This window comes from Condylura cristata, unplaced genomic scaffold, assembly GCF_000260355.1.
Source record: "Condylura cristata isolate star-nosed mole 26May11 unplaced genomic scaffold, ConCri1.0 scaffold00017, whole genome shotgun sequence".
In the NCBI taxonomy this organism is placed as follows: Eukaryota; Metazoa; Chordata; class Mammalia; order Eulipotyphla; family Talpidae; genus Condylura; species Condylura cristata.
In genome coordinates this window covers 17,625,979-17,634,709 of record NW_004567118.1, presented here as the reverse complement: position 1 = coordinate 17,634,709, position 8,731 = coordinate 17,625,979, and positions in this window count along the sequence as shown.

Below are 8,731 nucleotides of genomic sequence, written 5' to 3'. Positions count from 1 at the left end.
CTCCCTCAGCAGGTGGGGACACTTGCTGCCTGGGAAGCCCTGTTTTGCTTCCTCCCTCCCCCTCTTCTTGCTTCTGTCAACATTCAACCCTGAAGAAAAAGAAAACGAGGTGACCTCACCTCCCCAACGCCCGTGAACGTGTGGAGACGGGAGGGTCCCCAGAAAAGAGAGCTCAGAACAGAGATGCCGGGGCCCCTGCCCACACGTGAGCTCCCCCTCAGAGAAGAGGGCAGGGTTCCAGGGCAGGGTACAGGATAGAGGTGTGGAGATTCCTTAAGGAAAAGCACGGCTCCATCATGGCGTTGCAGAGGCAGCCATGGAGCTGACGGCTTCTGCAGCCAAGACGCTGTCACTCATTCATTCCAGGATCCTCTCCTAACATACCCAAGTCTATGGCCCCGGGGGTTTTGCTCAGGAGGGCCAGCACTCCACTGGTTGTACCAGTTTGTCCTCCCCCCTCTTAGATCGTGTGGGGGTTCCCAAGCGAGAGCCTGCTCCTCAGAGCCCCCTGTTCCACGTGGCAACAATCAGAGACACAGCCCAAAGCCTGCTCCCGGGGTTCTGCGGGTCTGAGAGTTATGAGCATGAACCCGTGTAAGTGAGTGTGGGAGGCCATGACACACCGTTGTCTGTCTTTTTTTCACAGCTTATAATTCTAACTTCTCTCAGCATGAAAATACTCGCTCACCCACTGCTCCCCACCCTGTGTGCAGCTCAGAGACCCCCTCACTCACCTGCATCCACAGTAGTGACTGCCCCTGCCCCGTCCTTGGGTCCAGGCACGGGGCACCTTGCCCTCTCCCTTTTGAACCCCGTCCACTGACTGTTATGGTGCCTGTGTTGCCACAGCCAAGACAAACTGCAGAGGGGCGCTGACAGCCCCCTAAAACCCAGAACAGAGCAGCACACTTTTACCCAGGTACTGAAAAGTCTGAGTATTTCAGCTCCCAGCGATAGGTCAGCCTGACCATGACTCTGGGGCCTCCTAGGGGTCAAAAGGGTGGGGTGCTGCTGAGGACAGAAACCCTGAGAGGTGTGTGTAGGGGGCAGGGAGTGGGGGCCAGGAGAGGAAACAAAGCTAGAGCCCTCATCCATGTGGCTGCCAGTAACAGTGGAATCTGTGGGTGCCGGAACCTCCCGCTCTTTCCTTTCTCAGCCTTTGGAGGGAATGCAGTGAGCAACCACTGGTCAAAGAAAGGAATGTTCAAAGGATACCCTCCCACTGCCCAGGGCAGCACCTCTGGTCACTCACTGGGCAGCTCCACTCACAAAGGAAAACACAGAACAATGTGTGAAGGCCCGGAACACAGCCCAGACACGCAATGGCTTAGCTTGCTCTGGTAGACGAGATGTCTGTCGTGGTGCTATTTCTATCCATATATGAAAGACCTGACATTGTATGCTATTTACAGTTTGCAAAGCCTTTTTGTTCAGGCATATTAGCCCTTGGGAGGGCTATCATTTTAAGCCTGAAAACAATTGACTTTTGTAAGAGTAGTTATCAACTCATTTCACAAATGAAAATGACCCGACTCAGTCAAGTGCACCAAAAAAGAGGCCGAGACTTCTTTGTTGAATACTCCTAGTCCTTAGGCCGGACCACAGGGGACACAACTGGAGCTTAAAATGCTGGTGCCCAGGCCCAGCCCCACAGGGTGGCTTCATGGGCCTGGTATGGGGCCTCATAGGCATACACCCTGATCATTCACAGGAGGCCATGTTCACACTCATTACATCCTGCCTGTTGGAACAAGTTAGGGGCCTCACACAGGAAGCTGGAGGTCAGAGCAGACCTGAGTTCTGAGGCCAAGTGCTGCTGACCAGACATTTCTATGATGGGTCACCTACTGCCTGTCTGGTACAATACCCCAAGAGCTGGCGATATCCCATGATGAGTGAGGATCTAGGCTCTCTTGGATAATAGGAAAATTGATTTGGTAGTTTTTATGCTCCAGCCTCACCACTTTTCTGTGATTGAGGAGAATCTACAGTTTAGAGAGGTGGATGTCACCACCAGCACTTCTGTGCTCAATAAGAGACTGGTCCTCGTCCTTCTTTCCTCTCTGTCTGCAGACTCTGACGTGTGGGGGACAAGGCTTCAGGGCCAAAGGAGTCAGGAGCCATGGATGACTCTGAGGAATTTACGAGGTTCCTGTACACAGGAAAATCTGGGTGGTGTCAACCCAAAACACCACCCCCAGTACCCCCACCCCCAAATCATTGCTTGAGGGACACCCAGGCATGAGCAGAAGTCATGGTATTTTCAGCCTAAAGCTGTTCCCTTACAAACAGTTTGGTTTTTAATCCAGAGGCCTATTTTGGACATCCTAGAAGTGTTGAATGAGTAACTCCATCCTCAGGACAGGGGAACTGAGTAACTTTCTGGGCTATAACCAGAGAGGCCAGATATGCCCCAGAGGCCAGAGCAAATGCAGGTTACGGAGGCTGGTGCTCATGCAGGGTTTGGGATCTGTCTTTAAGGAAGAGGGCTGTCAGAACCACCCAGCCTGGCCAGGGCGTGCTGGGAGGAGGGATGCACTGATCAGGCACTATGGCCTTCTGGGGTGGCCACCGTGGGACTTGCGCTCTGCTCCCGCTCCTTCAGCCTCCACAGGGGTCTGCACTCCAACTCTCGTATGCATAAATGAATAAAATAAATCTTTTTTAAAAAGCCCTGACCTTTGAAAATTACTTGAATTCACAGAATCTGTGATTCACCCAACCTCAGACATGAGTAAATTTGCAAACAGAAATTATTTTGCCCACAAGTCTTGGTTGAAGGCTTCTAAGTAATGTCAGGCAGGACACCTGGGCCCTGCCACCCAAGACAGCTCCCAGGCCCCTGCTGCTCACTGCCAGCTAGAAAATGGGGTACAATCTAAGATCTAAGGAAATCTTTGATTTCCTAAGGGCTAAATTTAAACCTGAAGCCTCCCTCCGCCCCAGAAGGCATTATCCGCTACAGCCAGCTGGGACCATAGGAGTTCGGGGCAGAGGCGGGGGACAGGCAGAATGTGCTAGACTTTGGGGCTCTGCTGGAGGTCAGGCTCCCTCCCTCTAGCCCCTTGGGTCTGGCCCATCCCACAAAGGCTCCACGGGCCTTTCAGGGACAGGCCGTCAGGGTGGCATCATGAGCACACGGAGTGGGGAGCACCAGAGACGAGGCCAGACACGAGGAGGCAGTCACCCAAGCATGGATGTATAGCTGCCCTCCTTAACCTGTTGGTATCAGGCAGATCCGGGGGAGAGCAGACAGGTGAAGCCATTGGAAAGTGTTTCCCCAGGTCCCCTGCCTAGACCTGAGAACAGTGACAGGGTAGGTGGTCAGCGTGGCCTAGCGCTGTGCTTCTGCATGCTGTCAGGGTAGCTCCATGTGGGTTTCATCCACTAGCTCTGAGGGCCAGTCATGTCCGCTTTGCCAGGCATATTCTGACCCCTCCAAGGCCACTGATACCCTGAAGTTACCAGTTCTAATCCTAGCACCCAGGCCCCTGGAGTGCAGACCTTTCTCTCCAGCCCTGTTCTCTTCCAAGGTCTGAGGGCTTTGGAGGTCAAGAGCAAATGTGACCCTCCCCACCAATTGTCCCCCTTCCTAAGAGGGACAGAGAAATCCTGGAAGGCTATGAGACAGGCTCGTGCGTGGAGATTTTCCAATCCCGGGACCAAGTTGAGTGTGTGTGTTGGGGTGTCTTTGTGTGTATGTGCGAGAAACAGAGCTTCCCACAGTCCAGAGAAGGTGCAGGGCTCTAAAGGAGCTTCCTGGGGGCACTGTGCTTTAATATAGATTAATTCCAACCCTTTAGGGAAGGGCCCAGAACATGGAGTGATTTCAAATCCCCCATTGCCTAGGATTCGACTGCCCCTCTCTTAGGACCCTGGAGAAGACACCGTCTCCCTGTTCCATAGCTATTAAAATCAGTAGCCATAGTCATCCCTGGGGGCTCCTTGGTAGTTGATAGGACAGAGAGCAGGTGAGAACCCCAACATGGGATGGTGGCTCTCTGAAGGTCACATTGGGGGGAGAGGTGCCATCCCGGCACCTCTGAAACCATCAAGTGGCACACTGGAATCAAGCCGCGTGCTGGGCCCCAGGGCCCAGTGATGCAATGACCACTCAGTCACTGATGCTTCCCCAGAAGCCCCCCTCCCACCCCACCCCCGGGCTCAGGGCCAGGGAACAAGCAGCCCCCAGGAAGCTGATGCAGAGATCCTAAAGACAGGAGGCCTGCCCTTCAGAAACTGACAGTTTGGGACCAGTGGGGCCAGGGGGCCTGGGAGATCCGAGCTCTGGGCTGGCGCCAGAGGGGGCGCCATTCCCCGGGTGCCCACTAGGTGGCAGCCCAACACCTGGCAAGAGAGCATCTGGGCGCCAGCTTTCATTCAGGCCTGTTTTCCGCAGTGGAAGACACTGAGTGGATGTTCTATTGGAAATCCCATTTCGATAGGTGTAAAAAGGCTGTCGTAAATGATTTGTTTTTGAAGTAAGTGGTTGGCAGCTGGTTACTCTATTCAGGGAAACGATTTAGAATTTTTGTCATTGGGAATTGGCCATTAAAGGGATTTGAAAGGTTTCTTTATGCCCTCTTGTGAAGCGAAGACCGGCCTGGCATGAGATCCTTTCTGGCAGTTTGACACGCAAAAGCTCATCTTGAGGTCACCGATCACCCAAAGTGGGATGTGGGGTGTTTGAGCTGGCAGGCTCTCACCCTGGCCTGGCAGTGTCCATCTGGAGTCCCTGGGGACAGGTCAGGTCACCCCCTCCTGGGCGAGCTCTCCTGACATCACAAGTCCTGGGTTCCCTCACGGGGTTGTCAGTCTCCTGGTCTTGATTAAGGGAGGTGGGGAAGCACCGGCATGTTGAGCACCCTCCCCAGCGCGGGGTCCGTGCCCCCTTGGCCCTCAGCTCCCCTGGGGTGTGAGCGTGTGCACCTATTCTCAAGCCTGGCCCTCACGCGTGTTCTGCAGAGTGAGAGAGAGGGAGACTTATGGCGCATGCTCGGGGCTAGGGAAGGTGTCCAAGAAGAAAGAAAGAGCAGAATCTGAAGTCCAAAGATGAGTTTGAAGCTCAGGCAGGGGTCTAGAATGGGGCGGCCTGCGGCACCTCTCTCCTGGAGGCCCTGCATGCGCCCGGCCCCGGCCCGCACCTAGCCCATGAAGAGGGGTGGGCTCACAGCTGCCCAGCAGCCTTGTTCTAGACCTTCGCCCTGCCAAGCCTGGACCGTGCGGCCCCGGAGCAACGGGGTGATTTAACAAACGCAGTGAAACGAAAGAGGAGCCGTCTGCACAGGCAGTGGTGAGGTCACTAATGCCGCTACTCCGGCTTTCACTTTTGCCATGCACTGGACCCTGTGGAGACGCTGAGGCAGGAGGACACAAGCCTCTTGACAACTGGTGGGCCTTTGCTCTTCATCATCTCCATGACTCCAGGTGGCTCCAGGGAAAAGGGGCGCATGCCTCGGGGCAGAACATTGGGATTTGAGGGCTTCTGGCTTTCTTTTTTTACTGTATAGGCTGAACAAATGCTTGACCTCTCTGCCCTACGCTGCCATCATTCCACTTTCCTGTGGACTCGGTGTGTCACCTGAGCATCGTGGAGAGCTGTTGCAGTAGTCAGGGCCGCAGGAATGCCCGGCAAGGATGCCCCCGGGCGGAAAGGTGATGGACAGCGCCACAGCCCTGACCCACCGGGGCGTGGGCCTACCTGGCTCCTGTGGCGGCATCTTTCCAGCCGCCACACCTCTGTCCCCCTCCTTAGATGACAGCCTCCTCTTTCTCCTGGGTCTCCATCCAGGCTTCCTCCCTTGGGAGCACATGCCTGGGATAACTCACCTCTACCGTGTGGCTCCCACAGCAGGGCCCAGCCAGGTGAGGCACGGGAGGACCCTCCTCAGACTCAGCCTCCCCGCACCTCTGCCTCGCCCTGGGCTGGGCCCGCCCGGGAAGCCCGGGTGGGCTCAGCGCCAGGGGGCTGCTCTGTGACAGCTGCCGAGGTGGAACACAGAAGACCAGGGGTCTGCACTTGCCCGGGCTTCCAAGAACAGACAACCACAGGGCTCGCCATCCACGGAGGCCTGCAGGCTCGGGGACCGTGTGTCCAGGGGTGCTGCAGTAACTGGGGGCCAGCGTGGGCCTGTGCCCCCTGCCTGGTCCAGGGCGGCTCTCAGACTCAGGCCCGGCTCAGCGGTTGCTGTGTGGACCTGCTCCACACATGCGTTTGTCTTTAAATGACTGTGTGTAAAGATCTGTACTGTGCTCATTCTCTTTTCAGTCACATCAAGAAACACTCTTTCCCGCATCCATCACTGCCCTGTCAGGCGGGCTTTGTGCCTTTTCCTGATGAAGGTGAGTCCCCCATAGGTGACAACTAACTAAAATGCTACTGGAGGAAGTGATTTTCCACACAAACTTTGGACGATGATTCAAAGACACCTTAGAAGTCAGAATCATGGTCCCACTGCCCGCCGCGGAGTTCCCCCTTTGCATGTGGTGGGCACCCTTGGGAAGCGGTGTGTCGCTGAAGTGTGATAGCCCCTTTCTGAGGCCATTTTGCCTTTCATCCCAAGGATAGGCAACTTGCAATGGGCAGCGAGTTGACCCAAGAATGGTGAGCAAATGGCCAGGGACTTGTGCCGGCCCTCAGTGCCATCTGTTTAAGCCAGTCGTGGCCTCCAAGCTCCGTCCGCCATTGGCATCCAGGATGGGTCACATGCCCTGAGTGTTAGACTTCCGACCCTCTAGTCCACTTTCCCAGCTGTCACCTGTCACCACCCCAGGCCCTCTGTGTCCCTGCCATCTGCTCCCATCACACTCACAGCCTGTGTTCTGCTCCTCAGAAAAGGTGTCTGTGGTTATAGACCCAGAAAGCACATTCCAGATGCACAGAATTCATGCAGCACAAATCTGTTCACAGGGAGTTTACCCCTGACCTGGGGGTCCTTGGTGCAGAAGCACCTGCCTGGCAACTGAACCGTCTGCCCAAGAGGCCTCATCCCTGGCCTCTGCTCACCCCTTCTGCAGGTCTGGCCACCTCACTTCTTCCACAAAGCCCCTCTTCTAGTACTGATGTCCGCCCATCTCGTCCCTGAGGGCCCCGGGACAGACTGTACCATTGGGCTTGCTGTATGAGTAGTGAGGGCATCACCCTTCCAGAGCCAATGGCCTCTGACCCCCGGCCTGGCCACCATGTGAGCACCACACCAGGCAGGAGAGCAGGGCCCAGGACCTGCCCAGCCTGTGGACTGTCCTCCATGTACTTTGCTGCCAATGTCCTTCTTCCTGCGGTACTTTGGCTAATGGGGTTGAATAGTGCCTGGGCTAGGGGAGAGAGGAGGAGGAAGGATGGCAGAACCCGACCCCCTGTGTCCTGCACCAGAGCCTGACAAGCGGGGGGGGGATGCCTGGCCAACACAAGCAGTTTGCATAGTGTTCTAGAACTGAAGAGTCAAAGGAGAAATTTCCATCGAGTGTGGGTCTCGTCTGTGCTGGTGGGTCTCTGTGTCTCTGAGTATGTATGTGCTGTCTGTATGCATCTATGAGCTCGCCTGCCTCTGACTACCTGCATTTATGTGTCCGTATTCATGTCTGTGTGTTTATGTCATGTGTGTCCTTATGCACTGGGGATTGTGTCTGCGTATCTGTGTGTGTCTGTATCTGTGCATGTATCTGTTTCTGAAGGCGTGTCCTTGCCTGTGTGTCTCTGTGTATCTCTGAGTGGTTGTCTTTGTCTGCACAGATGTGTCTGTCCTGCACATCTGTCTGTGCATCTATGTGTCTCCATAGTGTACCTGTGTCCATGCCTGCCTGTGTATATGGTATGTGTGTCGTGTATGTCTCCAGGTGTGCATGTCTAGAGATCTGTGTGCTTTCTGCTTCGTCTGAGCCCATGGCACAGACTGGGCCCCAACTGTCCCCTGACACACGAGCTCTGTGTCCCTCAGTCCTGCCCTGTCTGGCAGTCTTCCTGCTTGTCGTGCCTGCTGGGTTTTCTCTGGCCCTTGGTGTCCAGGCTCTGGAACAGCGGACGCTGTGTTCCAACATGTCCTGGTGCTCAGCCCACTGTCTAGAACAGCCCAGCCAAGCTGCGTCCCTACACGTCCCAAGAACCTGGCCTGGCTCCAGAGCCCGCCCTGCCCGTTCTTGGGGAGACGCCGAGTATTTCACAACCAGCCCCCTGCAGCCCGGGCGGCTGGCATCTCCACCTTCCTTTGCTTTCTAGGCCAGACAAGGATGGGGGCCTGAGAGCCACCCAGCCGTTCCCTGAGTGGGGGACCTGGAGGGGTCACCCTTGTGACCAAACCCAAAGTGTGTGGGCTCCCAACCTCAGGCCCAGACAGAATGGGGACCCCACTTAGTCACTGTCATTTCTTGTAAATTAATTCTTTATCTCTCTGGAAACCTTCGAAGTTCCTCTTTACCTCTGCAGTTCCAAAAGAAATACTTTTTTTAAAAGTATCTGGCTATGAATTTGAGGAATCTTTTTAAACAGCTCTGGCAGCCTCATTCAAAAAAATTACAACAGGGGACACTTGTTGAATATTAAAAAAAAAAAAAAAACTGGAAAAATGCATACTTCAATGCATACTTCCCCCCACTTTCTTGCCACCTCTTTTGATTGGCCATTGTAGCTCTGTTATTCTCCTCATCCCAAGTAAAGAGAAGGTTCAATTTTTAATTATTAGTGTGCATTTTAGCATTCACTTTGTATCGCGCAATACCAGTTTTAAATACAAGA